The sequence below is a fragment of the Corylus avellana genome, chromosome ca2, assembly GCF_901000735.1.
Source record: "Corylus avellana chromosome ca2, CavTom2PMs-1.0".
NCBI classification, from domain to species: Eukaryota; Viridiplantae; Streptophyta; class Magnoliopsida; order Fagales; family Betulaceae; genus Corylus; species Corylus avellana.
The window spans coordinates 34,826,674-34,843,562 of record NC_081542.1 but is presented as its reverse complement, the minus strand read 5'-3'; the positions used below and the strand labels follow the sequence as shown (position 1 = coordinate 34,843,562).

At 39.5% G+C, this 16,889-nt stretch overlaps 1 protein-coding gene across 1 annotated transcript in view; it reads left to right on the top strand.

Moving 5' to 3' along the window:
- The window catches only part of LOC132170994 (phosphatase IMPL1, chloroplastic), a 35,008-nt gene extending 34,112 nt beyond the window's left edge, over positions 1-896 (top strand). Inside the window, exon 11 of the transcript XR_009439004.1 lies at positions 502-896. The gene's annotated coding sequence lies outside the window, so the exon portion shown is untranslated. The remainder of the gene's footprint in view (positions 1-501) is intronic.
- The last annotated feature ends 15,993 nt before the right edge of the window (positions 897-16,889 follow it).

Sequence of the window (16,889 nt, the reverse complement as noted above, 5' to 3'; positions counted from 1 at the left end):
AACACAAGTGTAGAGGTAATTTGTGCGTAATCTTTAGGTTCTAAAATTCCTATTCCTAATGTAGAGGTAATTTTTTCAATACATGGAATATAATACAAGTCATAAGCGAAAAATCTACGAATTCTCCGTGTGACACTATAACATAAAATAATAATTGCAGCGTGAAACTTTTATTTTTTTTTTTGACATTACAAACTTACATCAATTATATGACTTGACCTTCAAAACACAATTTTCTGTGGGATCGATTTCGCACTTGCAATCCATTAACTACAAATGATTCATGCACTTACGAGTAATTAAATTTGACATAACAAGTTTTTGGCGCCATTGCAGGGGAATTGATTGATTTTTTGAAAACAATTTATGTCTAAATTGGTTTGATCTTCCTATTAATTATAATTAGGATTTTAATTTTGCAATTTGTTTATTTTATTCTTGTTTCTAATAAAAATAAAAAAGAGATTTTTTTTCCTTGTTTGTTTATGGCTTATTTTGTAGCTTCTGCCGAATCTTCATCCGTACATCAATGCAAATACGCGCAAGCGCAATTGCAGTACACTCGAGCGCACTCACGGCCATGGCAGCAGTTGATCTAGTTGAGCGCACCTGCGCTTGACAACTTCATGCGTCAGCTCAAGCGCACCAGCGCTCAAGGCAGCACCACTGATGGATCAGTGCGCCTGTGCTTGATCCCACCTAGCCTGCACTCGAGTGCACCTCTACAAACACCACCAACAAACTGGCAGTAGCTAAAAATTGTGCCAACATTTATTTTTGGTCATTTTTGTGAGTTTTTAAGTTTTAGTTTTTATTTTTTTTGGTCTTGTGTAAGTTGTAATTTTTTTTTTCTTTTAAAAAAAATGGTTAATGGTTTATGTGGGATATTTACATGTTAAAAAGTGAGAGTGAAGCATGGATTTTCCGTTCGATGATTTGAATAATTTTTTCTATACAACATGCTTCTCCTAGTTGTAGGACACTCACTCCTACCAACTACTCTCTTGTTTTCAACTCACATGAATCATGTTCATATTGTTTCAATCCATATCATCATGTTAACAATTGTCCACCATTTAGACAATTTTGTGAACAAATGAGCACCAAATTCTCCAGCCCGGTCTTTGAATCAAATTCCAATTTTTACAACCTGGACTGGAACAACCATTCTGTTGATCGGGTGCAACATGATTCCATTAGTGGTGGGGAATATTTTCCAACTGCTCACATCGATGACTTAGCTGGGAGAGCAAACCAACTCATGGCAGCTAAGTTTGCCCATGCCCAATTTCCTTTGTTGGCCACCTTCTCACGAATGAATTGATAATCAACTTTAATGTGTTTGGTGCGGGCATGGTAGACAGGATTGGAGGCTAAGGCCAATGCACCAAGATTATCACACCATAGTGTAGGAGGATAATTGAGATAGAGATCAAGCTCATGAAAGAGCATGCGCAGCCAGCATAACTCAGTAGTAGCAAATGCAAGGGACCTATACTCAGCTTATGTGCTGGATTTGGATACCACTGGTTGTTTCTTAGCACACCAACTTACTAAGCATGATCCAAGAAACAAAGCATACCTTGTAGTAGACCTACGGTCATCTGGATTGCTAGCCCAATTAGAGTCACTATAGGCATTCAGATGAAGAGAGCCATTTCCAAAGTATAAGCGATGGTTGATAGAACCTTTGAGGTAGCGGAGAACTCTTTTGACTGCTGTCCAGTGAGTAGTAGTAGGAGTGTGAAGGTACTGACACAACTAATTCACTGCAAAGGAGATGTCTGGTCTAGTGAGGGTGCAATATTGTAGAGCCCCTACAAGATGTCTATATTCAGTTGGATTTGGAAGAGGATCCCCATCATGTTGAGATAGTTGAGAGCCAGCAAGTAAGGGACTCTTTGTAGGCTTTGCTCCTGTCATATTAACTCGATCAAGCATATCAGAAACATACTTGGTCTGGGAAAGATGAAGGCCTTCAGACCACAGTTGCACATGAATTCCAAGAAAGTAATGCAGAGGTCTAAGGTCTTTCATGGTGAAAGAATCCTTGAGGCAGTTAATTAGGTGATTAATAGCTGCAAGAGAGTTGCTAGTAACAATAATATCATCCTCATAAATCAGAATGAATAAGTGTAAATTGGATTTATGAAGAAGAAACAGGGAGTAATCCACTTTGGATTCAATAAATCCAAGTCCAAGAAGGGTGCTGACAAGTTTAATAAACCATGCTCTTGGAGCTTGCTTGAGACCATAGATGGATTTATTCAGCTTGCAGACATGATGTGGGAATTGACTGTCAACAAAACCAGGTGACTGTTCCATAAACACCTCTTCTTGTAAGTTGCCCTGGAGAAAGGCATTGGATACATCCAGTTGTCTTGTGGGCCATTGAAAATGGACAGCAACAACAAGAATGGCATGAATGGTTGAGGACTTAACTATAGGGCTGAATGTATCATTGTAGTCAATGCCATCTTGTTGTTGAAAACCCTTGGCTACCAAGCAAGCCTTGAATCTGTCAAGAGTGCCATCAGCCTTCTGTTTTACCTTATAAACCTATTTATTGGTGATAACGTTTTTATTGGAAGGTCGTGGGAAAAAGGTCTAGGTATGGTTGGTTTGGAGGGTAGCAAATTCTTTTGACATAGCTTTTAACCAATGAGGAGACTTGCAGCTTGAGAAAATCGAGTGGGAGTAGGGGGTAAGTCAGCAAGAGCTGCAGTAGTATGGAGAGCTAGGGAGGGGATGCTTGGTGGAGGAATAAAGCTTATAGTTGGGAAAAGGGTTTAGGTCTTCTAGTGCCATCTTTAAGTCTGGTGGTCATGGGGTGAGTCGGTCGGGAGATAGGTTCAAGTGCATCTGAGGATGGGGCTGCAAATGCTGCAATGGAAATAGGGGAATGAGAAGTGGGGGGAGGGCAAGGGAGGATCATCATCTAAAGATGATGGGGTGAGAGGAGAGGAAGGGCAAATGGAATCAGAGATAGGTGAGGAGGTAGTTTCTAGTGTGGGAGATGGAGATTGGGGTGTGGAGTGAATCTGAGCAGTAGGAGATGGTGTTGTGTGAGTGGACACAGTGGGTGCTAACAAGGGCTAGTGCAAAAGAACTTACCTGGATGGGGGCAGAGCCATTTGTAGGGGACAATGAGATGGAAGATATCCAATCTTGAGCTGGAAAGGTGTGCTCATCAAAGATGACATGTCTGCTGAGGATGGTTTTCTTGGAAGTGGGATCAAAACATTTGTAGCCTCTGTAATTGGAACAATACCCTAGGAAGATACACTTCTTAGATCGATACATGAGTTTGTGATTGTTGTATGGTCTAAGAAGGGGGTAGCAAGCATAGCCAAATATTCTAAGAAGAGAGTAGTTAGGGTTTTTGTGAAGGAGTTTGGCATAGGGTGATAGATGGTTTAACATTGCTGTAGGTAGTCTGTTAATGAGATACACAGCTGTGTTAAAGGCATCAACCTAGTAGGTAAGAGGCAGTTTGGATTGAGCTAAGAAAGCCTGACCAGTTTCCACAATGTGTTTGTGCTTTCTCTCAGCAAGTCCATTATGTTGGGTAGTGTATGGACAAGAGATCCTATGGTGAATGCCATGAGTGGTGAGAAAATTTTTGAATTGGTTGGAGGTGAATTCATCACCCCCATCAGGTTGAAATGCTTTAATCTTTGTGGATAAAAAATTTTCTGCTATGCTTTAGAACTTAACAAAGCATGTGAAAGTTTCTGACATGTTGTGCAAAGGATAAATCCAAGAAAAACGTGAGAAGTTGTCAATGAAAACTGGAGAACTCTACAAATCAGAGTATATTATTTCTAAAGGTGCAGCAGTTACATTATTTGAATCATAAAATGGAAGGCATTTGGACTTGGCTACTTGACAAGGTTCACAAAGTGAAGCATGTGAAGTAAAGCCAGTTACAGGGAGGTTTGCTAACTGCTTTATTTTGCTAAAGATAAGAGGTGAAGGGTGACCTAATCTACTATGCCAAGTCTTGGATGAGGCTGAAACTCCAAGAAAGGCTGCAAACTTTCTGACTTGAGGAATGGATTTGGAGAAGGAGATTGGATATAGACCATCTCTACTTGGCCCTTGTAAAAGAATCTGCCCTGTGAGGTTATCCTTCACAAAGAAGTGAGAATTAGTTAGAATAAACCAGCATTTATTGTCAACACAAAATTTATGAATGGAGAGTAGGTTAGCTGCAGTAGAGGGATAATGCAGAATGTTTTGCAATTTAAAAGAATGCTTGAAAGGTAGTTTTGAATTATAAAGAACAGAGGATCCTATGTGAGAGATGGGTAAACCAGTACCGTTACCAACAGCAACTTCCTCATCACCTTTAAAGGGTTTTTTGCCGGGTCAGATTGTTTAGGGCACCCGTGACATGATTGTTGGCTTCACTATCTGCATACCAAGGATCTTCATCAAGTTCATCAATTGTTTCATTGCTTGTCCTGGCCATCATAGCAGTTAGCTGGGAAGGTTAGTCTTCCCTTGATAGGCATAATTCATTTTGTGAAAGCAATCCAAGGCTTGGTGTCCAAGCTTCCCACAAATCTAACACAATGCTTTCATCGGTACCAGATTATTAGGTGTGCCATGAATTGAGGGTTTTGAAAAGGATTGATTTCCATGATTGAATTGATTGTTGCCAGGGCACCTAAGTTAGGCTATTGTTGCTGCTGGTAGGTATTTTGCTGATAGCCTCCAGAAAAGTTGAGTTTTGTCTTGGAGAGTTGCTTAAGAAGTGAGGCTGAGAGGGAGAGTTGTTTTTGTAATAGGTGCCTGGTTTGCCTCTAGTGTAGTTACCACTGAAGGGCTTTGGTTTGTGAGAATAAAGTGCAAAATTACCAGATTCAACCAAAGGAGGTTGTTGTAGTTGTTGATGGTGACCAAGCAGAATTTCATGATTTAGAAGTTCTACTTGGAAGTCTACAAATGTCATGGATGTTGTTTTGGTGGAGAAGTTGGAAAGGGTGATGAAAGTGGTGTAGGCAGGGATGAGACCTCCAAGAACATAGGAGATAAGATCTTGCTCCTCTACAGGTTGCCTTGCTGTAGTAAGTAAATCAACACAGGACTTGATTTCTCCAAAGAATTCTGAGCAAGATTTGGAGCCCTGATTCAGGGTTTGCAACTGGCGTTTCAAATAGGTGATTGCGGCCTTTGATTGGGATGCATACCTTGTAGCTAGAGTAGACCAGACTTGTTTGGCTGTCTTGAGTCCATAGAGAGAGGAAAGCATACAATTTGACATGGTTGTATTAAACCAACTAAGAAGGCATTGGTCCTTCTTTTGCCATAGTGAGTAATCTGGATTAACCATTGTGGTTGTGTTTCCAGTTTCATCAATGACAAACTTGTGAGGGCATGGCTCGCTGCCATCAGTAAATCCAATAAGTTCATGAGCTTTGAGAATTTGTGTAAAGTGAGAAACCCAATTTAGATAATCTGTAGGACCATCGAGTTTGGTATTGATTTGTTGGGTGATGCTAGGATGTGTGAATGTTGTAGTGACAGGTGTAGAGGATGAAGAGATGAGTGTGTTGTTGATAGGTGTAGAGGATGAAGCAGAAGCAGGGGATGAGGCCATTGTTGCAGGATCGAAGGAGTTTTCCTTGAATGCTCTAATACCATAAAATATTTTGAGAAGAGGAAGAAGAAGAAGGATATTTGCTCAAGGAATTTCTCTTGTGTATTCGATAATCTCAAACTGAAGTTACAGTCTAGCTTAAATAGGCTAATTACATTAGTGTAGTAAGGAAAGAATAATTACAGCAAAGCATATAAAATCTATGCAAATCTAAAATACAAAGATATTATATGTAAAGAGATGTCACGACATATCAACACAGCTATCAACTTGAGAATCTTGTTACTGTGTTAAGACAGAATCTGCAGAATCCCTTAGCGTCTTGCCGGCCACGATTTGATCTTCTTTCCTTGTTGTACAAGGAACTTGATCATGAGCTGCACTGCTGCTGATATCTATGTAGTTGCAATCGAGCGCATACGACTTGTGCTCGATCGCTGAACCAGAGAGATGTTGAGTTGTTGCACCACCATTTGTGCTCGAGCGCGTACGACTTGTGCTCGATTGCTGAACCAGAGAACATTGAGCTTGATACTTTTTAACATATGAGGTGGTTGCATGATCTGGCAAAGAGGATTGCACTACTATGACATGTGATCTAACAACACTGACGCACCACATAAGTCATGTTCATATTGTTTTAATCCTTCTCACTATGCAAGCAAATGTCCATTCATTAGACACTACATGATTGATGAGGATGATGATAGCAATTCTTATTATGAGCATGACCAAGCCACCACCACACTTGAGAGTGAGGAAATTGTGGATAACAATGAAGAGGAAGAAAAAGAGGAGCAAGTTGAGCACCCATAGCAAGTTGAGTCCCCAGCAAATACAAGTTTGTCCAATGACAAGGAAGTGAGTATTGAAGCTCCTTCCTTTATCATTGTCCTCTTGAGGCACATCATGAATCCAAAGCTTCAGTTCTTTAATATTTCAAAGAGCCATTTTATGCCAAGATTCTCAAGGATTTATGCAAAAAAGTGCGCAAAGCTAGGAAACATCCTAAGAAAGTCCTTCTAAGCAAACAAGTTGGCTACTTGAGATGGCAAAACATCCTCCCAGAGTGCTATCAAATTTTAAAGAAAAAAAGGGTGGAAGGGATTGGTTGGACATTCGAATGATCAGGGAAAGTGCGGTAATTTTTCTTTTTTATTTTCTGCACTTCATTTCTAAGTTCCTTTTCCTTTTTTATTTTATTTATTTTCATTTCATTTTTGTTTCTAACAGCAATTAATCCTATGATGCTTGTTTCTGTGAGACAATATTACTGTAAGTTTTGTTGACAGGTGTTCTCGTGTTTAAGTTTGGGGGACGCCCTAGCCTTTTGCACACTCAGTTGTTTCCTTACTTCTGGTAATGTATTTCTATACTACACATTGAGGACAATGTGTAATTCAAGTTTGGGGGTATGAAAAGACATTCTGTCTATTTCTTTTTGTTAATCTGTTTGTTTTTATCTGTCTGTTTGTTCTAAAAAAAAAAAAAAAAAAATTTGCTATGTTGTTAAATTTGAGTTAAACTGTAACTATGGTTTGCATTTCATTGGCTTGCTTAACATTTTGAACACATCATCATGTCATTAGGAATTTGAGTCCTTTGACTTATTTTTGGGCTAGAGAGAGTTCACTTGTTTTGAGTTAAACTATCATGAGCACATTAGCATATATTCTGCGATGTATGATATTTGAGTTTATCATGTTTACTTTGAGATTTGTTGGATGACATATTGATGAATAACCCTGGCTTGCAAGATAGAAAAAAAAAAATCATCATTTTGAATTTTTTCACTAAGTAACCGGACCTCTTGCCTAATTAAGCATTGAGTGTTCTCGTCAAAAGGTGTAAAGTTTAAGTTGATTGATGGCATGGCTAGCTTGGTTTCGTATCCTTTTTGACTTGAGTTAATAAGCTCTTAGGGATGTTTCTACATCTAGTGCCCTAAAACCATTTGGCTTGGGAGTCATTGGCCTAACACTCGCTACATGTGTCAATTAGAAAGCTTAAGGGAGCTAAGCATTGCACAGCTTACACAAAAAAAAAAAAAGTACATATCTTGTTAATAATTAAGCCTTGGTTGTTTCATTTGATAGGAATTCCTACGAATTTTGAGGTGCGATTTCTGATTAAATTGAAGCCTCATGATTGTATGCTATTTTCACTTTGCACCTATCGTTTGTGATGTTTTGACTGCCCATCTATGAGTTATTTGATTTTGATGCCCTAATGATTGTGATAATGGTGTTTGTCTTTTTAAGTTTGCTCATGAGTAAGAACTATTGCTTGTGTGAAATTTCATTCTTTTCAACAACATAGTGCTGTAATGTTTGTGGGTATCATTTCTGTTAAACCCTCACGAGACTTCACTCGTTCACCAGGGATGCCTAGGGTTTAAAAGGCTTGTTGCATATGCTAAATGTAATCGTCTCTCCCACGAAAGAGGATTTATGTTTAAAGCTTTTATTTTATTTTTCGTTTTGTTTTGTTAAGGGACTAGCAAAATGTAAGTTTGGGGTGTTTGATGAGTGCCAGATATTGCATATTTGAGCCTCTTAATTTACATTTGTTAATATTTTAGTCGTGTTATAATCTAATGTTTTGGGCTAGTTTTGTGTTTTTAGTGTTTTGTAGGTTGCTAAAGGAAAATTGCAGCTTTAAGGTGAAAAATGCAGAGTTTGGAAGAAAGTTGAAAAAATCAACCATATGAGGAAGGGATCGAGCACACAACCTTGTGATTGAGTGCACTTGTGCTCGATCTCAGAAGCGTTGTGCTCAAGCGCACCCACGCCCACAAGCAAGTCATCAGCGCGCAAGTGTTCCGCCGCAAGAGGAAGAACGCATGCACTAGTGCGATCGAGCGCACTCGTCTGATAGGCTGGCACCATCACCGTTTTTAGGGTGTTATAAATAGATTGCTAAGCCTTAAGAAAAGAAGGCTGGAGACCAAGTCCGAAATTTCACAACTTTTCTCTCCTCTTAGCTTAGTTTTTCTTTAGGTTTAAGTTTTATTTTTCATAGTCATGTGTAACTAAATTCTCAACTAAGGTTGAGGATGAAGCCCACCATTGAAGAGCAACATTGTGTTCATGTAAGTTAAAATTATCCAATTTTATTGAGTTTTAATATTTCAATTGTTTTACTTCTAATCAATTTGTGGAGTGAATCTTGGATATCTTTTGTGATTTATGGATAAATTTGATGATTTGAGATAATTTCACATAATTGATTGATGTTTTGATTTAAATTAGATATCTTTTGTGATTTATGGATACATTTGATGATTTGATTTAAATTGGATTTCTTTTGTGGTTTATGTAAAGAATGGATACATGGGATGATTTTGATTAACTCTTTGAAGCGAAAGTAAAACATACCTAAGATTTTATTGTGAGAACTTTGGATAATATTGATGAACATAGAACATATTGCTATGATTTGGTGAGTTGGATTCCAAAACCTCAGTACTTTATCTTTTGACTATTTTACTTTTATTTAGTTTATGTTTTCTTTTTATTGCAAACAAAAATCAAATCTCTTTTGGAACTAGGTTATGATTTAATCAAGTTAGATATAATTTGTTATTCAAAAACACAATTCCCTGTGAGATCGACCTCGCACTTGCAATCCATTAACTACAAACAATTCATGCAATTGCGAGTAATTAAATTTGACACAACACCAAACACGCGTATGGGTCCTCATCAACAATCTCCATGGTGACTTCTGTAATAAAAACCCACTTCAGCGTAACACCCTGATAAATTAATTAACTAGTAATTAACTCATGAGTACGCCTCCCTGTCTAATTTTCCCAAAGAGTAAGACTAATTTATCTTTACTTTTCAAAAAAGAATACTAATCAGTGAAAACACATGATATTTTGTTTATACCATTAACATTAATCATTATAATCAAAGCATTACTAAGAATCGTCACATTAACTTAGATTATACTCTACATATCATCGTTATAAAATATCTAAAATAATCCTTAATATATATACACGTCTCAATACTTTTAGTCTGCTATGTCATCCAAAAATACTAATTACGATAAACGGCCTCTAATAATCTTGCAATGAGTCCCTAAACATTAACTTGACCACTATCATTACGCCAAATGGCCGCATGATCTACCTCAAGATCCTCCATACTTAAACTTAGCTGGCTCCTCTATAAAACAAAGAGGTAGAAAAAGAGATTAAGTGTAAGTACAAGATCGACTTAGTAAGTAAGTACCACATGGAACTAAATCATGCAATAAGCAATTGCAATAAACTCAAAATGACATTTTTATGACAACATGCCCTTAGAGGATTTTCACAAATATTTACTAAGGAATACAAAAGTGAGCCAGACATAATTTGCAACATTTTCACCTTGAGACATAAATATTTTCCCATCCATATATAAACTGTATCTTTCAACTTTATCACAAATGCTACTTCATATGTAGCTTCTGCTGATAGCTTTGCTGTATCAAATTTTCCACGCACGTCTTGCCAACAAACGTCTAATAGTTCAGCCGTAGTGACCACTGTATTGTTACTGCAGCATCAAACCTTATAACACTTAGCAATTGAACGGTGAAAAACTTAAATATATATAGGGAAAAATAAATATACTTTAGCCATCTGAACTGTCACTCATTTTACAATTATGTTTCAAAGCTTTAAAAACTGACATTGAGGCTCCATATGCTACCGTTGTGTATCAAATTAGACACATTTTTCACTTTTTTCTTCAAAATACACTTGAAGTTATTAATAAATAAAATTAAAAAAAATGAAAATAACCATTTGAAAAAAAAAAAAAAGAAAAAAAAGGGGGGGCTAATATGAAAAGGGACACCATTTTTGGTTTTTTTTTTTTTTTTTTTTTGTGTAATTTTTTAAAATAGTTATTTTAAAAAAATTTAAGGGAATTTTGGGAAGAAAAGTGAAAAAAAAAAAAAAAAGTTTAATTTGGCACGTGGTGGTACTGTGAGAGGCCCTAATGTCAGTTTTTAAAGTTTGGATGTGTAAATGCAAAATAAGAGATAGTTCAATGAATTAAATACTCATATATATATATATATATATAGAGAGAGAGAGAGAGAGAGAGAGAGAAAGAGAGTAATCTTATCTTTGCTCTTTTTTTTTTTTCCTCTATATTAATGGAGTTTGAAATGAAATTATTTACCTTGTTTCTTCAATCTCTGACCAGTGCCAATAATGTTCATCTTCAACCCAAGTGATAGACAGATTTTTTGCATACAAGAAGCAGTTGCTGTGGGAGTTCTTACCAACCCCATTCTCCTGAAAAATAATAACAATGAAAATGATCGACAAAAATAAAAAATAAAACAAGCCAAAACCAAGAAATTGATGATAGTATTGTTAGAATAAATCTTCTAAGGTGTCACACATGTCACATAGATTATATGTACATAGCATATAATATTAATAGAGTTTTTATTAAACTAAAGCTCTTAGATAATTAATATACAGATAACTATTAAATGTGAAAGGTTATGTCATTTCACTCAAAGTTGTCTTCCTTGATGGAAGGAAGCAACGTAAGGTTAATTGGATCAGGGTCTTGGCTTATAAATATGTCTGTGATTCTTCATCAGTCACAACTTTAATGTGAGAAACAGATAGGCCAAAAACTCTTATCTATCACTCTCCAAACAAATTGTGAGGGTTTAGGATTGCAAATGCAAATATGATTGGTTCTAGGAATGTGAATTCAACAAACATTTAAGTCCAGAGGTTTGTATTTTTATTTGATGTTTATATGATAATATTCTCCCAAGTCCTTACATTAGTGGTGTTGAAACAGTTTTCCGAATGATGACGTAGGAAAGGGCCCAGCACAATACTTGATAACCGAGTGTTAAACTGGATATAAAAGACAAAGAAAAGGGGTCAAAGCTGCTGGCGTTGTCCGACCAGAGAAAGCTCCGATGCCTAAGTTAGTCACAGTGTTTAAGAGAAAAATGAACTTGTAAACTATGGATCAGAGAAAAGATAAGTAAAGTATTCAATTCTGAGGGTAAAAAGGAGTTACCGAAATAGTGAGAGGGGACCCCCCTTTTATAGGCATTGGATTGTACCTGTTCATCTAACACTGTGGACTTTTACCGAGGGTCCACGTGTCAACAATATACCGGGGAACATCAAATAGGATATTTATTCATATATGTTTATTATTTCCTGAGGGTAACGCTCGGTATCTGCCTTAGGCTCGGTGAAAACCGAGCCTGAAAATCGAGCGTTGATAATATAATTCATATAAGCCTAAGTTTGCCGAACGTGAGTTTACTTTGAATAGTAAAAAATTACTGAGTGTGGGGGAATGGGCTGGTAGGTTTGTGCTGGGCCCAACCCAACCGAAATATGACCCAACAGTTACCCCCGTATTTCCTTTTCTAATAGAAAAAGGAAATTACATATAGAAAACCGAGTGTTGATCAATTCTTATAAGCTCGGCTTTTGTCTTTTGGCAAAATGATGCGAGTTAGCTCTTGAAATTCAAATTTTCAAAATTTGAATTTTTTTTTTTTTTTTTTTTTAAAAAGATAAAAACTGAAGCGTTTTAAAACCTTACCTCTGCCTTTTGCGAGCCACGCGTCGGATTTCCTGCGTTTAATCAGTCATGCGGCCATGTGTCAGTTTCTGCACGGAAGGGGAGATGGTAAGACGTCCCTTCGCCGAACCCTAGGCCCTAGGGTATTAAATGCGTTTTTTGGTTGCCCCTTTCACTGATCTTTATAAAACCTTTTTCTTCTTCGTTCAAAAATCCCACTGTTATATATCGCAGAAGCCATTGTTGCTCTTTCAGAATTTCATCAACCTTTTTTCTTTCTTCTCAACTTGGCTTCTTCTTCGTATATACCCTTAACTCTGTCCTCCCTCTCCATTTCCTTTTTATAATCCTCTGATATCGATACCAGATGGGTCCCAAAGTCCAAAATGTTCCTAAGGAACTGGTTGAATCACACCCAGTTACATGGAGATCCAATCTGTTAGCAAAAGATGAACAACAGATCCGTGAAGCTTGTCACATTCCTGATTCAGTTCAGTTAAGGTTCGACGATGATAGGGTTGGGGCTGTAGTGGATGTCGACAGCCAAGAAGCTTGCGTTTATATGGACATGTTCCATATTGGTTTGAGGCTGCCTTTCCCGAGGGTAGTTCGGGAGTTGCTGAGTTACGTTCGGATAGCTCCACATCAGTTGGCACCAAACGGTTGGAGAGTGTTCTTCGCCTCCATGATTGCTTGGCCATTGATCCTCGGGGCGGATTATGCACTCATAGTTGCAGAGTTTCTCTCGGTTTACCGACTGACGAAGTGTTCCAGAACTGAGTTTCTGTACACTTTCCAGCCCAGAAAGAAAAAGAAACTCTTCACCTTCAGGCGCACCTACTCGAGCAACCACGGGTGGAAGGAGGAGTTTATCTTCGTGCAAGGCGAATGGGGATTCTCACCTTCTGAAGTAATCAGGGACCCAAGTGTTCCTCGTGAAACTATTGCCCCATCGAACCGAGGTAAAACCGAGTTTCAAAATTTGTTCGTTTTACTTCTTTCTTGTGGAAAAACTATTTCTAACATTTGTTTTTTTCTTTTAGGTCAACAAGAACCTCGTTTGAATCCAGTGGAGGCGAAACGTGTGAAGGATGTGCTGGAGTACGCCGAGCTTAATCCTCTGAAGATGGATTACGACGTCATCATGGTTGAGGAGAACCTAAGACGATATATGTGGACCCCCGCACCCCCGAGGCTAGTAGAAGCTACTACGCCGAGAGTACCAGTTACCGAGGCGCAGAGAGGGCTGGCTGCTAGGGCCACCGAGTCTTCCAAAGGAAAGGGCAAGAGGAAAGCTGAAGATGTTCCTCTGAAGAAACACTCTGCGAGGCCACCAGTCAGTGCAAGGGTCTCACTGACAATTACTGAAGAGCTTGAGGGTCCCGAAGTTCCTTCTTCAAAGAAGAGTAAGAAGCGGATAAAGACCACTGCAGGAAAAAATAAGAAGAAAATCAGGGCTGCCGAGGATAGCTCGAAGACAGCTGAGCTTGTTGCCGAACCTTCAGCGGAAGGAGTGATTGCACCCTCGGCTAATGTACGTGAAGAAGTGGGACAAGGGGGTGCTAAAGATCCGAGTGCCCCCGAGCCGGTAGTCACTGCTCCCCACATTAGGGCATACTCCAACGTTCTTAGCGGGGTTAGAGAATTCCTGAACATACAGGGTAAGTCGGCACAGGATGCCCCCTTCGCAATGCATACCCCTCCATCTTCTTCTTTAAAACCTGTTGGGGTTGAAGTTTCAGCATCCGAAGTTCTGGAAGTTCCCCCTCCTCGGCCATTCCTCGCTTCGCAACTCCTACCGAGGCTGTACAGATAAGTTCCTCTGACTCTGAGGAACAAGAACCCATAGAGGCTGCTGAAGTCTACGCCTTCCTAACTTCCAGAACAATGCCTGCAGAACCTTTGGCGGTTGTCGGCCCAGGACAAACGAAAGGAGAGCCATCGTCCTCGCATCCTGAGGCTAACCGAACCGAGCCTTCGGTTGATGAAGTTATAGGCAGTAGACCTAAGGTTGAAGAATTGGCCACTTCTGGTCCCTCGGTCTCCGAGGTTGCTGAACGAGTGCCAATTTTTACTGAACCAACAGTCGCTGAGCAAGCTTTTGCCGAAGGGCTGGTTGAAGTGTCCGAAGATGATGAGCAGATGGGCACAAAATTTGCAGCAGCTGCTGACGGAATTACTGAAGAAGAGGTTGGCTTCAAGTTTCCAGTTGGCGACAAATTCCCACACCTTGGGGAGTCGTCCCATCCTGTAAAAAGTGGGCTGGTGAGTATGACGATGGAGTGTCCCTCCGAGCCTCCAAAATTCATTTTCAAGGAGAATCCTGCCGGGTCATGGAGGGCATCGGGCTCCTCTACAGAACGCACACCTGACCCTATATACTGGTCTTTCGGGGAGCCCCTCACTCAGTTAGGCGACAAGTGGATCGAGAATCCCTTCGCTCTATTGGTAGGTGCTATTCCAGCCAATAATCCCGTGGAAGTCAACACCCAGGTTCCGAAGGAGGTGATGGAACACATGCTCTACCATCAACTTGAGGTAAATATACTCCCACCCATTCAGTTTCTGCTAATAATACTTGTTCTAAAACTTTTCATTTGCAGGGGTCAATGCAAAGCATGAACTACTACCTTCATTTCAGAAGATCTGCTAAACTCACGACTCGGGAAACCGAGCAAACCAAGAAGAAGCTTGAGGAAGCCGAAGCTGAGATACAACGGTTAGAAGCTCAAGGCGTAGAAGCTGTTTCTCGGTCTCGCCAATTGGAGTCTGAGCTTGCAGCTGAACGAACAATGCATGCGAGTTTAAAAGCTGACTTCTTGACTCTTGAAGAGGGAGCAACTCGGCTAAAGAAGAGCTTTGATGAGATTTCAGCTTTGGAACCTGAGAATATACAGAAGAAACTTGAAGGAGCCGAGGCTGAGCTTCTCATTACCAAACAAAAGGTTAAAGATCTGGAAGCTCAGCATTCTCAAGCTCTCTCTCGAATTCGTAAGCAAAGTATCCAGGGAATTGCCCAGACAGCCGAGAATAGATAGTTGCTCCTTGATGACTCAGCCCTGGACGATAAGGTGGCTCTCTACAAAGAGAAACATGCCGAGGCCGAACTTCAATGCCAAGCCGCTGAGTCTTGAATTAACCAAGTTTCCGAAGAGCTGGAAGAAGTTTGGAGACACTCGGCCACTCAGTGCACCAGAGCCGAAGTTGCTGAGGAAAAATTGAAAATAACTGAAGAGCAGCTTCTGGCCTCAGAAAAAAGGCGAAAATCGGCCAAGAAGAAAACCAAAACTGCCGTCAAAAGAGCTGAGGGTCTAAGAGGGAAATTCCTGCGAGCTAAGGAACAAGTGTTCAGATACAAGAACAAAGCTCTGGATTTCTACAAGCAGCTTTCTTTTGCCTCCTGGGTCCGAGACTATGGTTGGGGCACAGGCTTCATCTCAGGTTTTGAAACTTTCCGCAGATGGTCGAAGAATCCTCCTGAGGGTGTCGACCTCAACACAACCAAACCTGAAGATGTTCCTCCTACTGAAGAGGATATTTCAAAAATCACCATACTCGGTAAAGATCAGATGCCTGACTGCAAAGGTATCACAATGTTCGGCTTCGACCCATTCGCTTGGCGTCCAACTGGGGAATCCTCTGCTGCGGCTGAACGTCGTGGGGTGAAAAATCTTCAACTGTTGATTCGGAAGAATCAATAACTGCGTTTGATGAAGAATGGGACCGTGCTTCCTCTTGATCTTCTTGATTGATTTTTTTTTTGTGTAAATACCGAGAGAGAACACCTTTCTTTTGTATCTACTTGAACTTGTAAATGAAGGAAATGACAGAAAGAAATTTTTGTTCTTTATTCTAATATCAACCTCGCACATCGATAGATCTAAGGAACTTCATGCAAACATACTATGTATACCCCCCTGATTCCCATAGTTTTATAAATGCAATTTATACTGATGGGAATCTTCACGAGGCGTAAAAACTTGAACCGAATGTAAAACATGAATTAATACCGTAGCATGTTGCTTATTTGACCGAGAATGCGTTGTTTGTGAAGAAACCATGTTCAACCACGATAAGTGTTTGGCATGAAGGCTTAATACTCGGTGGATGCTGTAATTGTAAGGATGCTTTATGAACTTCATCATCAGGAAAGTGCCTTAGTGATGTTTACCGAAATACATTCGGGAACTTCTCTGGCTATATTTCTCCGATGTAGAACCTTTGAGTAAAGGTTAAGTTTGGAAAGCGCTTTGTTTTGCTATATTTCCGAACTCTTCCTTGGGAAAGCGCCTTCGCGATGTTTCACCGAGTTACGCTCGGGAATTCTTGGGCTATATTTCACCGAAGGGGAACCTTTGAGCAAAAGGTTTTAAGTTTGGAAAGCGCTTTGTTCAGCTATATCTCCAAACTCTTCCTCGGGAAAGCGCTTTAGCGATACTTCACCAAACTAGGTTTGGGAAAAAGCTCTAGCTATATTTCACCGAAGGGTTGGAGAGTGTTATAAATACTTCTCCAAAAAATGACTCCCAGAAAAGTGCTCAGTTCAGCTATATTTTCTGAGAGTAAAATCGAAAGATTTGGCATGTTAATGCTCTGTTTCCTCGAGAAAGCACCTTAGCGATATTTGACCAAGCAAAACTTGGTAAATTCTCCGGCTATGTTTCGCCAAGGTAGAACCTTTTCTGGAAAAGGTTTTACGTTTGTTTAGTGAA